The sequence below is a fragment of the Felis catus genome, chromosome X, assembly GCF_018350175.1.
Source record: "Felis catus isolate Fca126 chromosome X, F.catus_Fca126_mat1.0, whole genome shotgun sequence".
NCBI classification, from domain to species: Eukaryota; Metazoa; Chordata; class Mammalia; order Carnivora; family Felidae; genus Felis; species Felis catus.
In genome coordinates, this window is record NC_058386.1 from 121,180,904 (window position 1) to 121,197,244 (window position 16,341).

A 16,341-nucleotide genomic window follows, 5' to 3' on the forward strand; every position below is an offset into this window, starting at 1 on the left:
TATTTATGTATGTATGTATGTATTTATTTATTTATTTTAGAATTAACATCCAGTAGAATTGACTGGTAGATAGGTCTATGAATTTTATACCATTTATAAGTTCATATAACCATCACCACAATCAAAATACAGAATTGTTCCATCACCTCACCTTTAACCCCTGGCAACTCCCAATCTGTTCTCCATTATTATGGTTTTAGTTTTCTCTTCTCAAGAATATCATTAAAATATAAAAATACATACATGCAGGCTGTAACCTTTAGAGACTGGCTTTCTTCATTCAGCATAAATTCCTCCAGATCCATCTAAATTGTTGTGTGTACCAATCGACCATTCCTTTTTATTGCTGAATAGTATTCCATTGTATGAATGGACCACCGTTTCTTTAATCGTTTACATGTTCAAAGACATGGGGGTTTTGCTTTCAGTTTGGGCTGTTATTAATAGAGTTTCTATAAACATCCATACACAGGCTTTCGTGTGGATATTCATTTTCATTTTTCTGGGGTAAATGCCCATGAATGCAATTATTGGGCTGTATGTTTAATGTATGTTTAATTTCATGAGAAACTGTCAAACTAATTTCTAGAATGTCTGTAACATTTTAAATTCTCACCAGCAATGTCTGAGTGATTGTTCTGCATCCTTGTCAGCACTTGGTACTTTCAATATGTTTTAAAAAACTTGTGGTTTGAAATAATTTTATTTTTTTAACAGACATTTATGTATCTATTCATTCATTGATGTATTTATGTATGTACATATGTATGCCTGTATGTATTTATAAGTAAGCTCCACGCCCAATGTGGGGCTTGAACTCATGACCCTGAGATCCAGAGTCACACGCTCTACCGACTTTTGCCACGTCTGAGAACTTCTCTCCTAACCCCATGTCGTGAAGGTTTTCTATGTTATCAGCTAAACGTTGTATGGTCTTAACATTGTATGTTTAAATCTGTTATCCATTTTGAGGATAATTAGATATGAGGTTTAGACTGAGGTTTTGTTTCTTTGCTTGCGGATGTCCAATTGCATCAGCACCATTTGATCAAAAGACTGTCCTTCTTCCGTTGAATGCTTGTGCTGCTTTGTTAAAAGTCAGTGAGTCATACCTCTGTATGTCTCTTTCTGGATTCTCTAGTCTGTTGCATTCATCCATGTGTTAATTCTTCTGCCAGTACGATGCTGTCTTGAGTATTGTAGCGTTATAGGTCTTAAAATCAAGTAGAATGATTCTTCCACTTTGCTCTTCTTTATTAAAATTGTTTTGGATGTTCTAGTTCCTTTACCTTTCCATATATATTTTAAAATCCTTTTGTCTGTAATCTACGAATGATCCTGCTGGGATTTTGATAGGAATTGTGTTAAATTTGTATATCAGTTTGGGGAGCGTTGACATCTTTACCATGTAGAGTCTTCCACTCCATGAACATAGTGTGTCTCTCCATTTATTTAGGTTTTAAAATTTCTTGTATCAGAATTTTGTAGTTTTAAAAATCTGTTTTGCATGTGGATTTATGTGTAAGTATAAAAAAGAGCAGGATAATGAAGGTGCGGCTGTAATTTCAAGTAGGTTAATCAAGGTAATATTTGAGAAAAGACACGAGGGAGCTAGTCATGCCAATATTTGGGAGAAGATCATTCCTGGTGCTGCAAAAGCTTTACCAGTACAAAAGCTCTAAGGCAGGAACATTCCAGGAGTGGGAATAGTAAGGAGGTTAGTTGACAGGTAGGGCAAACGAAGGGGAGAGTAGGGAGAGAGGCAGCCAGAGAAAGAATGGAGGGACAAGGCTGTATAGGACCTACTAGTTCAGGCCTTAAACAAGACTGTGGTTTTTACACTGAGTGAACTGGTGAGCCCCTGGAGGGATCTGTGCAGAGGAAGGCCTTGATCTGACTTTGATTTTAGGAGAATGGCCGTGCAGCTGTGTTGAGAAAAGACTGTAAGTGATCAAGGATAGAAGAAGCGAGACCAGTTTAGGAGGCTCGTGCAATAAACCAGAAGTGGTTGGATTCTGAAGAGTTGGTTCATTCAACTCATAAGCATTGGCCAACAGTGGAGGCTGTAGGAAGTTATCGATGATGCCGCCAAAACTCAGGTAATGATCTGGAAAGTGACAACTATGAAACCAAATTTGGGAAGGAAAAGTACATTACAGCAGCATGAATAGCCATCTAATTACAAGTGTTAAAACCTAATTAGTATTCAGTTTATAACACCTAAGGTGCAAACAGCAGTGTGTAGGAAGTGTGGGATGCTGTCGGACCCATCCTCTTTGCTTGAGTGAACAGCAGAGTCTCTATTGTCTGCCATGGGTCTCCACAGATATATGGATGGCATATCTACTACCTTTGAAAAAGTTATAAGGACTCAGTATTAGAAATTAGGCAATTAATTTAGCAGAGATAGTATTGCACCATAGGTTTACTCCTTGAGAAAACCAAAACTTGAATTAAACTGCTAATTTGAGAAGCCAAGCAGAAATTTACTTAGCTTTGTTTCTGCTACTCAGCTGATGATATGTGACCCCAAATCACACCTCCGCTTTCTGATGTGTGCATTCATAAATGCTTGTCATTGGGCCTGATATAATTAAATGGATTTTGAAATGTTTTTCGAGGTACATTGCCTCTCCATCCTCAGAGTGCTATGGCCATTATACTGTAGATCCTCATTAGGCAAAGGCTTACAAATCTTCAGTGACTTCATAAGGATGGATTATAAAATTAAATCAGGGTTTTTAATGTTGAAACTTATGAGCTGTAATTTTATTAGGGCATATTTTTCTTCCTCCTATTGCACATATCTGCAAATAGCTTATACTCTTTGTATAATCCCAGTACTAGTTATAGACTATTTACTTGTTTAAAAAAGTAATTTAGACTGGAATGAATAACTATGCCTTAATAGATATAAATATGTTAAACTTATTCCTGTGATTAGTTCATCGTTTTGGTGGGGAGGGGGGCGGGGGGAGACTACATAGAATTATCCATAAGGTGAATTAGGACCTAATGGGGGCCTCCTAAAATAATGAAATAATAAATATGAATTCTCTAGTGTTTTCCAGAATCATTGGGTAATGTCATCTTAGAGGTAGGACGCTTAACTGTTATCTGGAACCATATCTTCTAAAGGAAAAAATTCTTTCCCCAGACTCCCTAAGATTTGGTCATCAAGCCTCTGCTTGGACATCTTCATCAATGGGGAGCTCACCACATAGTCGAACAACCTAGTCTTATCAAATCTATCTCCCCAGCCCTTCTACCTTCTGGTCCCTCTGGAATAAATCACAGCTGGTCTACTCCCTCTCCCACTTAAAAACCCTTCAAATACTTGAAGCCAGGCGTCCTTGACCTCTACACCTTTCCCCAAGCTGGTTGCCTTCCTCTCTGAATGTGTGTATGTTAGCTTCTTTCTCACTATTGACATCCTTGGCTTTGAATACCAAACACTTTGGTATCTTACTTGGACCTTCTCTTTCCTCAGTTGGAGCTTCTTGAGGGTTCTGTCTCAGATCATTTACCTTAATAAGAAAAAAAAATCTCCACAATGTTTCTAGGTCTGTGTGGTCTAGAAGAGGAAGGCACCCAACAATCTGGAAGGCTATCTCAGAGTCATGCAGGATACTTTTTTAAAAAGTTTATTTATTTTCGAAGAGAGAGTGTGCATGAGCAGGGGCAGGGGCAGAGAGAGAGGGAGAGAGAGAGAATCCCTAACAGACTCCATGTTGTCAGCACAGATCCTGACACGGGGCTCAAACTCACGAACCATGAGCTCATGACCTGACCGGAAACCAAGAGTCAGATGCTTAACCGACTGAGCCACCCAGGCTCGCCAGGATACTCTTTAAGTATGGACAGGACATCAAAGAGTGTAAATACAGTAAAATCTTTGGGTTCCCCTACACAGGTATAACCCTCCTCCACAGGTACAGACAAATGTATTTGCTGGAATTTTCTGGAACCTTGCCAACCATTCTGTCCGCCTAGACTGTGGCTAATTGCTAGCAGTTACATTTCATACTAGTGAATTAGGCAACTCAATGTCCTGCTTGATTAGTAAGGTGATATCACTGACCCACAAATAACTGAGGGTAAGTTTACCTGAGACTTCTCAGGGGCTAAACTGGATCAATTCATCAACCATCCAGTCCACTATTCAGTGACTGACCGCCAGAAGCAAATGTTAATTTGCTTGGTTTGGGTTCATTACTACTAGCTAATACTGATTGCCTAGTATGTGCAAGACAATGTGTTAAGCATTAGGTCATTTAATCCTCACAACAACTTTATTAGGGCAGTTTCATCATCCACATTGTACAAATGAAAAACTGAATGTTCAGAGAGGTCAAGTAACTTGCCCTGGGTCACACAGCCAATAAATAGCAGAGACAGAACTCAGGTCTGAATCAGTCTCACTGCAAAAGCCTAAGGTCTTCATCTTTACATTACTGTGCAGTGGTCTATGCAGCACAGCTCTGGAGTCATAACGTCAGGTTTAGGGTTCATCATGTGAGTCTGTGGCAAGGGGAGAGGTAGAGTTCTGGTGGGGAAATAGGCCATTCCAGAAGAGACGTTGTCAGTTTATTACTAACTGTGCCTCTCTTTTCACCCTCAGTATCATCATCCAGGACCCGCTGGGGATCCTTTCCAATTCATCCTAATATGTGGATAAGAGAAAGCTAGAGCACATATGACTCAGAATCTTCCTTATCCTCTCTGGTAACATGTTCTTACTTAATGGGAGACTTCTGGATGAACACCTTTGTGTTAGATATTGAACTTTGCACAGTGATTAAAATGCTGGGGTTTTAGGTCAGGGAAACTCCCCAGCAAGCAGGTGGAGATATGTTGGATCAGATATGACCTTGGGAGCCTTGACTGCAGCTTTTTGTAGAGCTAATTCTATAGATGCCCGATGAAAGCCATCAGTTAAGAATTTGAGTATCACATCCACTTTCATAAGAACATACCTTTCATAGGCAGAGTTTGGGCAATGTTTTCATCTGTGGAAAAGCCACTAATCAAGCCACTTAATCAGGTTCAGTCAATCAGGTTCTTTGGTTTGCTAACCCAGAAAGTTACACTGAATAATAAAGCTAGCTTCTTGGCTGCAATATAAAAGATAAGGTGGGACGCGCACACGTGTGTGTGTGTGTGTGTGTGTGTGTGTGTGTGTGTGTGTGTTTAAATACATTTCAGATAACAACCAGATTACAATCACAAAATTCTAGGATCTACTGGCTATAAAGTGATACACTAACTGTTGCTTTCCAATTTTTGGTTGTAATGTGTGAAATAGATAAGCACGTCCTTTTATCAACAGCAGTAGAAAATGCAAATCTATTGGAATAGTGATATGAACTACTTGGTGTTAATGAAGAGAACACTTTTTAAAGGAAATAATAGGTGTTTGGGACTGTTATTACCAAAGATCTGTGAGCAAATGGGGAAGGGTAGAAACTAGAATCTAAAGAAGCAGAGCAATATAAAAATGATAAGTCAAGTGGGGCCTGTGGAGTTAATTTCACAAATGACAGATACTTGAGCTTGAATGTCCAGTCTACACAGTGGATATCTATAGTTTATTTTGAGTAAACAATATAACATAATTAAAGCTTCACCCTAGGGGTTTTTGAAAAATGGCATGGTTACCCATTTCGGATGTCCATCCAGACTGGATTTGTATTAGCATTCCATTCTTAAAATCAGCAAAAGAGCCAAAATAATTTTTGTTCAGTGGGAGACTAACTTTGGTCCATAAGGCAAGCCAGAGTAATAGTGTCTGTATTAGCTTCCCAGGGTTGTCAGTAACAAACTGCCACAAACTTGGTGGCTTTACCCAAAAGAAATTTGTTGTCTCGCAATTCTAGAGGCTAGGAGTCTGAAATGAAGGTGTTGGCAGCGTCATGCTTCCTCTGAGGGTTTCAGGAGAAGAAAAACGCCCGCCTCTTCTAGTTTCTGGTGTTGCCAGCATCTTTGGCTTGCAGATACATCACGCCAATCTCTGTCTCCATCATCAGGTGGCCTCCCCTTCTGTGTGCCTGTGTCTCTTTGCCTACAGTCCCCTCTTCCTATAAGGACAGCAGTCATCGGATTAGGGTCCACACTAATCCAATAGGACCCCATCTTAAATTGGTTACGTGTGCAAAGACTATTTCCAAATGAGGCCACATTCGTAGGTATGAGGGGCTGGGACTTCAACTTACCTTTGGGGGAGACACCATTCAATCCACAGCAGTATCCTATAAAATCTGTGGATTTTTGAAGCTCTCTTTATCAAAGAGATGCCAATCAAACGCACTTCGAGGATGTCATATCTGCGGGACTGACTTCAGATACTTGAACGAGAAGGTAATAAAGGGCAGAACCAAGAACTGGAATACTCTCTCCTAACTCTTCCCACCCGCCATCTCTGCCAGCCAGTATACTTCTTAGGGCTAGTGGACAGGGTGGGGAGTATCTTCTGAGTGGCTACACACTCCATCCCCAAGCTTCCTCTGATTCCCATTTGTCACAGTGTCCCTGATTAAGAGCACAGACCCTAGAGTCTGATTGTTTAGGTGTAAATTTCAGCCCCTACTTGCTAACCGGCTCCGCCCCCCGGCACCAACCCCCGTCAAATTGGGGGGGGGGGGGCTGGCACGATTCCTTTAATTGAGTTTCTGACAGTGAAGTTGTTTAGTGACTTCTGTCATGTGGTGTCAAACTCACTGCTCCAACTCTGTTATCTTTGGGATACTTTATTTTTTTATGTTTTCATCAAAAGAAAAATATACTTCTTGATGCGTTACATTCTTTTATTCATATACAACTGGATGCCTAGCTCTCTATTCTGAACCTACTGCACAACGTGGGGTCTGGCCCATTGACCTTTACAGTCTAGTGGAAATGAGCACAAAAATATTTTCTGGGAGTTCTTTTTTCTAAATATTATTTTTGACAAGTGCTGGATATTTTAAGTGATCTTTGACTTAAACCCTGGCAGTCTTATCTTTTATGTCCTCCTTTACTCTTGTGGATGCGTTTGGGTAATTATTCTGAAAAGAATGTCAAAACACAGCAAATGGTTTAGAATAACTCTGTTTATATCCCTGAGAGTGAGAGGGGAAAGGTCTTGGGAGTGAATTAATAATGTCCTATAGCTGCTTGCAGGGGACATCAAACAAATTGATAGTGATCTTGTTTGTACTGTAAGATAGTACTGAAATTCATAAGGATGAACGAAAGCCACCGAGCCAAAGGCCTGGACCACAAGTAGGGGGTGTTCCCGCGTGGGTGTGGGTTGCTCATTAGCGAAGGAAGGAAATTCAGAGACAAGATGGGTGGTCAGTAAGCTCATCAAAGAAACGTCTTTGTGGGTGCAATGAGGGTATGATTATTTATAGCCAGCAGCAGAGTATATTTGCTTTTGTCTACGTTGTGAAATTATTCTGTATCTCAAGGGAATCCATCCGGGCCACTTTGAAAGGAGCTTTATCTTTTTCTTCTCCCAGGTCACTGAGTATTAATGGGACAACTCATCACTCCACGGCACCGGCATGCGTATCAGGAAAGAGGAAGTTGCCCTTTAATAAAACTAGAAAACAGCAATATTTTCTCAGAAGAAATCGCAATTTTCATTTTTAATGTGTTCCGATAAAGTCGCAGAAGATCCAGGGCTTTCTTTGATTCTCTGAGGTCAGTAGGGGTCCTTGACTATTATTTCCAGGGCTTCGGTAGAGCCCTTCTCCACCTCCTGGCCTCCCAAAGAACCCCAGGCACACCAGGGAATTCAATTTCACTTATAAAGCACAACGTGCAATGAGGGCTTGACCCCTGGGGCAGGAAGTGGCACAAAGGTACCTGCAGTTCAATGTAGATGTTCTCGGAGGAAAATATTCTCATTTCCAAAGAAATTCTGCACCCAGAAAGGGGCAAAAATTTCCAGAGCTGCAGGTAGGAAGGCAGATGGCCAGGGTTTCTGCCCCCAGCTCTCCCACCGGCTCCCCGTGTGGCCATGAGCAGGCAGGCCTCGGTGTTCCCATCTGTAACATGACTGGGGTTTGACTCGATGAAATCTAAGGGGCTTTCTTGCTCTCAAGCTGATATGCTTCCCGACACCATGCAGCTGGTATCTGTGTGGCTTCTTGGGTCCATTTCTCTGGCCAGGATCTTATCCACACTTTTGTCCAAATACCTTTCTATTTCTTCCCCTCCTCTGCTCCTTCCTTTCTCATCATTTTGCTTCTTCTCTTTCTTCTGGCCCATCCGTCTTCTTGTCTTTCCCTTCAGCCTAAATGAGGACTAAGTAAGTTCCCGTTGGGCTCTGTTTAATGTTCAGGTGGTATTTGGCTCTATCAACGTCTGTTCTGTAGACAGAGCAGACTTTTTTATTTCAAATCAAGTTTTAAAAGGTATCTGGGAGGCTCTTAATACCACTAGAGTATGAGGAGGTGGCCTCAAAATACTGCAGTAGCTGTTTTCAATGTAGCACTCAGGGGCCCCTTCACCAGACTGCTGACATTACGTCTGCAGTCTGCGCTCTCTCTAACCTCGGTATACCCGCCCCCAGCCCCAGGGAGTTTCCCACGGCTGGAGAGACGGGCTGATTTTATGGGACTCTTCTCTGAAACCGAGCTACTCTAACTCCAAGAGTACAGACGTTGGCCTGGAAGGTCTTGGGGCCTGTCCACCTCAGGAGCCACTGCGACACAGGCGTGACGGGCGTCTCCTCCTTAAACTGGCTCTCACAGCCAGCTACGGTTGGGTAGGGGCCACTACTGTGAAGGGTTTGCAATCCAACCCCCTCCGCGAGCAGGCAGAGTTCTGATCTGTTTCAATATTTGTACAGCACACTTTTGCGGCCTTTTAGGTTTTCAGCGGTCACCAAATACTCTCTGCCCTCTGATGTGGGACATTGGAACTGAATAGACGCTAATGTGTATTCGCCGTGCGCTCAGTCCATCCTTGCCACAAATCCGTGGGGCAGACACTATGATTTTCGGCCCTAGTGTGCACAGCTGTGGAAGTTCAGGCGTGGGGATGTCAGGCAATTGAGATAGCACATATAGCCAAGGAGGACTTGAACCGGGTGTCAAACCCAGGTAGCTCGGAAAAAGTATTGACCTGTACCCACCGTGCCGTGCTCACGCGTGCTGTCCCATAGTTCCACACGTGTGTAGTGTGGACCCATGACTGTCTGTGGCCAGAGACCACGTCCTCGGCTGCCACGTCCTGCTGGCGCGTGACGAAGAGAGGAAGGGGCCCAACCATGCTCTGCCTTCTCTCTTTTGGTTCTGTTGCCACAGCCATTGAAGTGTGGGGGAAATTCCCTGAACGCAACCGACAGTCGTAGGTTGCCAGGCTTTGGGGCGTCACTCCGTAAAGCAGAAACCTGACGCTAAATGCATCCCTTGGGAATTACAGAACTGCCAAACTAAAATGGCAGGTAAATTGTGATACCTAAAACCTGGGCTTGAGGCAGAAACCAATGGGGGTGGGGGAGGCGGGGACAGGGAACTCTGTAAAATAGACTGTTAGCATTCATACAATAAACTTGTAATAAACTTGGCAATTGTCATAATATTTGGTTTCATTGAGAACACAGCCTCTTAGCAACGGGGAATAACTTAATCTGTTAATTAAATACAAAATTCAGTTCTCATAAAAACATAACAATTAGCCTTTTCTTACCTTGGGATATCTGCATCAGCAAATACTGGAATTTCTCAAGAAGGGAGATGAGGGGGTTCTTACGTCTGTGATGCTCACCGTGGCTTTGGCACTGAGCTTTGCAAGTTCAGCACTCAGGAGACTGTTTTTTACTTCTAGATGCTTTTCTTGCAATTAGGGTACGCTAGTATCCAGTGACGGCGGATGACTCAGTTAAATTCATGTTGCTTGAACTACGAAAGATTCATCTATTATAAGCACGAGTCCTGCTGTGAATTTCCACTGCTTTAAGCCCAACTAAACCTTGCCTCCCCATCCCCCTCCGAAAAACACCTCACTTTAGCAATTTAAGAAGCAAATCAGTTAACCATTAATTGGGAAAGTTGACAATTGTCTAGAACAAGAGTGCAGGGACAACCCCTTGAAGATGTGGATAATCGCAAACATCTGTAAGGACAGGATGGTGGCACGGTGAGGCACCCAGGGACTCTGAGGGACCTGCCTTCCCAATCCAGCCCTTTATTTGTTTAGCTGCAGAATCATAGGTGGGCCAATTATTTAACATCTCAGAGCTTCCCTGTCTTGTTTGGAGTTAATTACATGTACCTTTGTAGTTTCATTGTTGTGAAGATTAAGCAAGATAGTATGAATGAGAGGCTGGGCCCAGGGCCAATGTCGCCCCCACCCTCCTGCGCCAGTCACTGAACTAACTACCTGCGGTTTTCCACGGAAGCCAGGCTAGGCTCTCTGCCCGTCTCAAGGCCTCATAGTCCCCTTCGGCCCGCTATGCCTTTGTCTTCTCCTGGCTTACACCGACTTGTTCTCTAGGCACGCATTCAGAAGTCACCTTCCTTAAGAAGCCTTCCTTATGGTTGATTGTGCTAAGTGTGATGACGGCCATGTTTTTTAAAAAGTCCTTCTAGTGAGTTCAAGAAGCATAATAAAGTATTTACAGGTGGAATGGTGTAATGTCTGTGATATGGCTTGAAATACTTCAGGAAAAAAAGTAAGGGGAAGGGGATGCATGGAAAGACAGTTGGCGGGATGTTAAGAACTGTTGAAGCCGCATTATGGGGACATGGGTTTCACGTATGTTTCTTTTTCATTAGGGATATATTTAACATTTTCCATAAAACACAACCGAATCTAACTTCGCCCCCCTCCTCAAGTTGATTAGGTGTTTCTCACAGATACTCCTTTTTATTTTAATGTCCATTTATTTATTTTGAAAGAGAGAGAGACCGAGTGGGGGAGGGGCAGAGAGAGTCCCAGGCAGGTTCCACGCTTTTAGCGCAGAGCCTGATGTGGGGCTTGAACTCATGAATCATGAGATCATGACCTGAGCCAAAAATCGAGGTTCGGATGCTTAACTGACTGAGCCACCCAGGTGTCCTTCTCCTACATGCTCCTTAACCACGCTGTTATATCATCCCTTAACTGCTCTCCTAATCATCTATTTTCCTGGATAGTCTCCGCTATTAGACCGTGAACTCCTTCAGGGCAGAGACCTGCGTATTACTCATTTATGTATCACCATACCTGGCACAAAACATAAAAATGTAAAAAGATCACTTGGGAGCAAATTATTCATTGAGTTGAATATACATTTTGTTTGGAATATCTCTTGCCTGTCTTGAAGCCTCCTCCGAGGAGCTTGTTTTCAGGACCTTCCTAGGGTAATTTTAGGAGCTGATAATCCTCTCCTATTTCAGTCACTGGCTTTTAGAATTAATTACAGAAAAAAAAAACCATCATAACACATCTTGTGCTAAGAATCGAAAACTCTCCATCACCAGTTGTCTTTAATTAGAAGGAGGTGATTTTCCACTTTACTCAAAGAACGAAACCTCCACCTTCTCCCAACAGCTTTAAGCTGCAACTTTGATTTAACATGTGTTTACATAACACTTCCTTAACAGTTCCCCAGCAATGGCTGTGGCCTCCCAAACCATTATTTTCTAGGTGGTGAGTATAGACTCAAGGCACATTTATGACATGTTGGTGCTGCCTAGGGGTGTCCCAAACCTCCACTTACCTGGCACCTTTAGATTATGCATAAAGGTAACAACGTGTACTTAGAACACACGGTATGTTACTGAAGATCAAACTTCGGACGTTAGGATACATTCCACTTAATTGCCAAAAGTCTGTGGTACTACTTTGCCCATCTTGAAGCATTGAGGCTTTTCCTCATCAAATAATTAGAAGCAAGTTACTCACTCAACAAATAACTGTTAAGCTCTTCCCCTGCGTGCCAGGCCTGGCCCTGTGGAGCTTACAGTTTAGAGAGTTCCACTAGTCCCATTTCAGGGATGCAAACAACTAGTGTTGGAAGTTCTTATTGGGGGGCGGGCACCCGGGTGGCTCAGGTCATGATCCCATGGTCATGAGATCAAGCCCCCCACTGGGCTCCATGCTGATGGCACAGAGCCTGCTTGGGATCCTCTCTCTCCCTCTCTCTCTGCCCCTCCCCTGCTTGTGCTCGCTCTCTCTCTCTCTCTCTCTCTCAAAATAAATAAACATTTTTTTAAAAAAGGAAGTTCCTACTGGGGCTGTCAGTGAGAGTTACTCCTTCGAGCATTACATTTTTCCCTTCTCAGTGGTTTTCTTTTCTCTGCTGGATCATGCCCATCAGCATACACACATGTCATGATTTCTCCCAGTTAAGGAAAAACCATCCCTCTCTAGCAACCACCAGGTTTCTTTGCCCCTCTGTACAGTAAAATCTCCTACAAAATATTGCCTATACACACATCTCCACTTTCTTGCCTCTCATTCTCCACTCATATTAGCTGTTCCCTTCCACTGGAAAGGCTTTTGTCGAGGTCACCTCTGACCTTCGCTTTGTTAAACCCAATGATCAACTCCTGGTCCTTATTTTGCTGACCTGTCAGAGGCATATGACTCAGTGGATCAGTTCCATCTCTGAATCATGAATCATGTCTGGGACACCACACTGCCCTGAGTTTCCATCCCCCCTTACTAGCCATTCCCTTTCACTCTCCTTTGCTGGTTCACCTCTTTCTTCCATCCTGTATCTTTACCCCACCTGCACTCATCTCCATGCTGCTGTCAGCAAATCTCAGGCCTTGAAAGACCACCTATATGCCAACTGCTCCCAAATATCAGCCTCTGTGCTAGACCTCTCCTTTGAACTCTGGGCTCATACATGCACCTGTCTGCTCGACACTCCTGCTTGGGTACCTAGTAGGTATCTTAAACTTCACATAACCCAAACTGACCTCCTGATCCTTCACTCCCTTCCAATGGCTTCCTAGCTCCGTTAGGAGTAAAACTCCCATTCCTACAATCACCTATTAAGACTCTACATTCCAAGTTTTTTCTGCCTGGAATACCTTTCCCACAGATATCCGCATGGCTTCCTCTGCTCTTTCTGGTCTTTGCTCAAATGTCACCTTCTCAGTAAGACCTGCCCTGATAACTCTATTTAAAACTACAACCTTCTTCTGGCCCGCACTCCGTATCCCCTTTATTTTACCTATAGCTCTTGTCATAATCTAACATACTACACATTTTACTTTCTTGTTTATTTTCTACCTGTCCGCCCCACCCCGCCGACACACACACATACACTGAGAACATAAACACCAGAAGAAGCAGGACTTTTTTATCCGTTTTATTCATTGCTGAATCTCCAGTGCGTAGAACAGTGCCAGGCACATGGTAGGCACTCAGGGACTTGCTATTGATTTCTTGAATGAATGAATGAATGAATGAACACTTCTTCTTAGCCAGGCACGGGAGATACAGTAACCAACAAGACATAGTTCCTACCCTGAGAAGCTCACAGTGTAAGGAGGAGAAATAGAGAAGTTAACAGAATTTCTATTCAATGTGTTAATTGCGGTGCTAGGGATGCATGCCAGCAGGGCTATGGGAACACATGGTAGACAGTCAATAAATGCTTGCTAAATGTTGAATGAATGATTTCTAGTTAGTTTACTAATAACAACAGAAAGACTTCTCTTGAAAAACTGACAGCTTCCTAATGCGTCTTGTCCTTTTCAGCCCCTGGGGAGCCACCAGAAGCTAAAAGAGAGCCTGTTGATACAAACGCTGTCCGGCTCTACCGCCACAAAACCTAAAGCACTGATCTTTGTTACTTGTTCAAATCACAAGGCAAAAATAGCGTTAAATTGGAAGTCAAAAACAAAAACGTGCCAGGATACATAGTTCCGCTGAGAACTACAATAAGACTTATTATTCCGCATTAAGATGTAAATTGCATAGTCTTTTGAGTCAATATTTGCTGATTTTATATTTCTTTTAGCCAAAGGTGAGTCTGTTTCAGGTGGGGAAAAGAGAAAATAACAAAAGCATGAATTCCTGCAATGGAGCCTTCCTCCTGCTGCTAAAACTTTGCACTGAAGCTGTGCCTGACAACAAAGCAATAGATTGAAAAATGAAAAATGGAGTCAACCAATTGTTCTGTCCACATGACATGCATCCTTTGGCTTCTTTCCCCACTGAATTGATATTGTGTATATGTGGTTTGAAGGGTTGAAAATGGGCCAGTGGTGGGGAGAGTATTATGAGAGGCATTTGGTTCCAGATCCTTATGTCTTTCCCGTTATCTGGCTTTTCTTGGGTGGCGGGAGCTTGGGAGTCAGCATGAAGTGTTGCGCAGCTACCCTAAATGTGGTGTGCATATTGGGGTCCACAGTAGTCCTGTTTCATTTTTGTTCACATCCTGAGAATAGTGCACCTTGATGTCTACCAGAAGTAGACAAAGTTTTCACAGAGGCCATCGGTAGTTGGTACTGTGGATTCGGGGCACAGAGAGTGAGAAAGAAGGACAGAGAGGCTCGTCTCATGGGAGCCCCTGCACTGAAGGGACCCGTAAGAGAGAGGATGTGAAGACAGTAGTCAGAGAAGCTGGAAGAGTGGTCCATTTCAGTGGTCAAGGGAAGAAAGGATTTATGATGGAGACGAGCAGCATCCCACGTCTCCAAAAGGTCAAATGAGAGGAGGACTAGCCATCAATTTGGATCAACCTCAATACACATCAGCTTATGAATAGATAAGCAAAAAGTGGCATATCCATGCAATGGAATATTATGTATGCTTCAAAAGTATCGAGGCACTGAACTGTGCTACAGTGTGGATGAACCTTGAAAACATTATGCAAAGTGGAAGAAGCCTGTCACAAAAAGACCACATGTTGCGTGATTCCGTTTATATAACATGTCTAGAACAGGCAAATCCCTAGAGACAGAAAGCAGGTTAGTGGTCACCAGGGGCTAAGAGGGGAAGAAGAGTGACGGATTAATACCTACAGGAAAATGTTCTGAGATTAGAGGCGATGGTTGTACATGTGAATGCACTAAATGCCACGGAATTGTTCAGTTTACAATGGTTAATTTCATGTTAATTCTAATTTCACCTCAATTTAAACTTGCTTTTTTAAGTTTATCTATCTTGAGAGAGAGAAAGAGAGAGAGAAAGCGAGCATGTGAGCCAGAGAAGGGCAGAGAGGGAGAGAGAATCCCAGGCAGGTTCCGCACTGTCAGCACAGAGCCCCACAACGGGCTCAAACTAACAAACCGTGAGATCGTGACCTGAGCTGCAATCAGGAGTTGGACACTCAACGGACTGAGTCACCCAGGCACCCCCCACCTGAATTTAAAAGATAAGATTAGGCCTGGGGCGCCTGCGTGGCTCAGTTGGTTGAGCATCTGAATTCAGCTCAGGTCATGATCTCGCAGTTCGGGAATTTGAGCCACGTGTCCAACTGCAAGCTGACAGCACGGAGCCTGCTTGGGACACTCTCTCTCCCTCTCCCTCTCTGCCCCTCCCCCACTTGTGCTCTCGCTCAAAATAAATAAATAAACTTAAAAAAAAGTAAGATTAGGACTGAGAAGTGGACATTGGATGAGGAAGTCACTAAGACTTCTGTGGGAGCAGCAGCAGGTGCTGAGGTGAACAGAAGCCAAACTCCCGCCAGCTGAGGCGTGATGGGCTGTTGAGAAAGGGGACGCAAGGAGTACAGGGAAATATGTCAAGATGCAGCATAACAGGGTGAGACTGGAAGGGCGAGAGGAGGGTGTCGTTTATTCATTGTCGGATCAGGGCGACCTGAGCCTTTGTATCAGCTGAGATGAAGGAGCCCGTGGAGAGAGCAGGGCTGAAGATCCAAGGACACTGGATGTCTGATGAAGCACGGTCCCCGCAGAGGACATGGTGACGGGAGCCAGAGCAAATTGAAGGGGCGAACCTTACATAGCAAGCAGGACTATGCCTCCCCCTCCATGGGAGGCGGGAAGAAGGGATGCCAGGGCAATAGGGATGGGGAGAAGAAGCTAATGACATTCCCGTCTCTGGCATTGTCTCTGTGAGATGGGAAGGAAGGGCAGTACATAGAAGAATGATTAAAACTGGTCACCTGAAGTCGCCCCATGTGGTTACTGGAAGCTAAGCTGACTTCCTTTCCTATAATTTTTAATGAGGGAACAAAGATTGGTCTCAGGAGTCTTTAATCTTTATTTATTTCAATTGTCTATATTGAGCTCATATTTTTTTTGTCTTGAATCTCTTCATCCCCCACACACATGAATTCAAGTTTTGAATTTCATTTGTCTAATGAGTAAATATAATTGTAATGATAAAAAGAACAGTAGATTCAGCGAGTTCTCCAATTGTAATAATCTTAAAGTACAGTGTCTG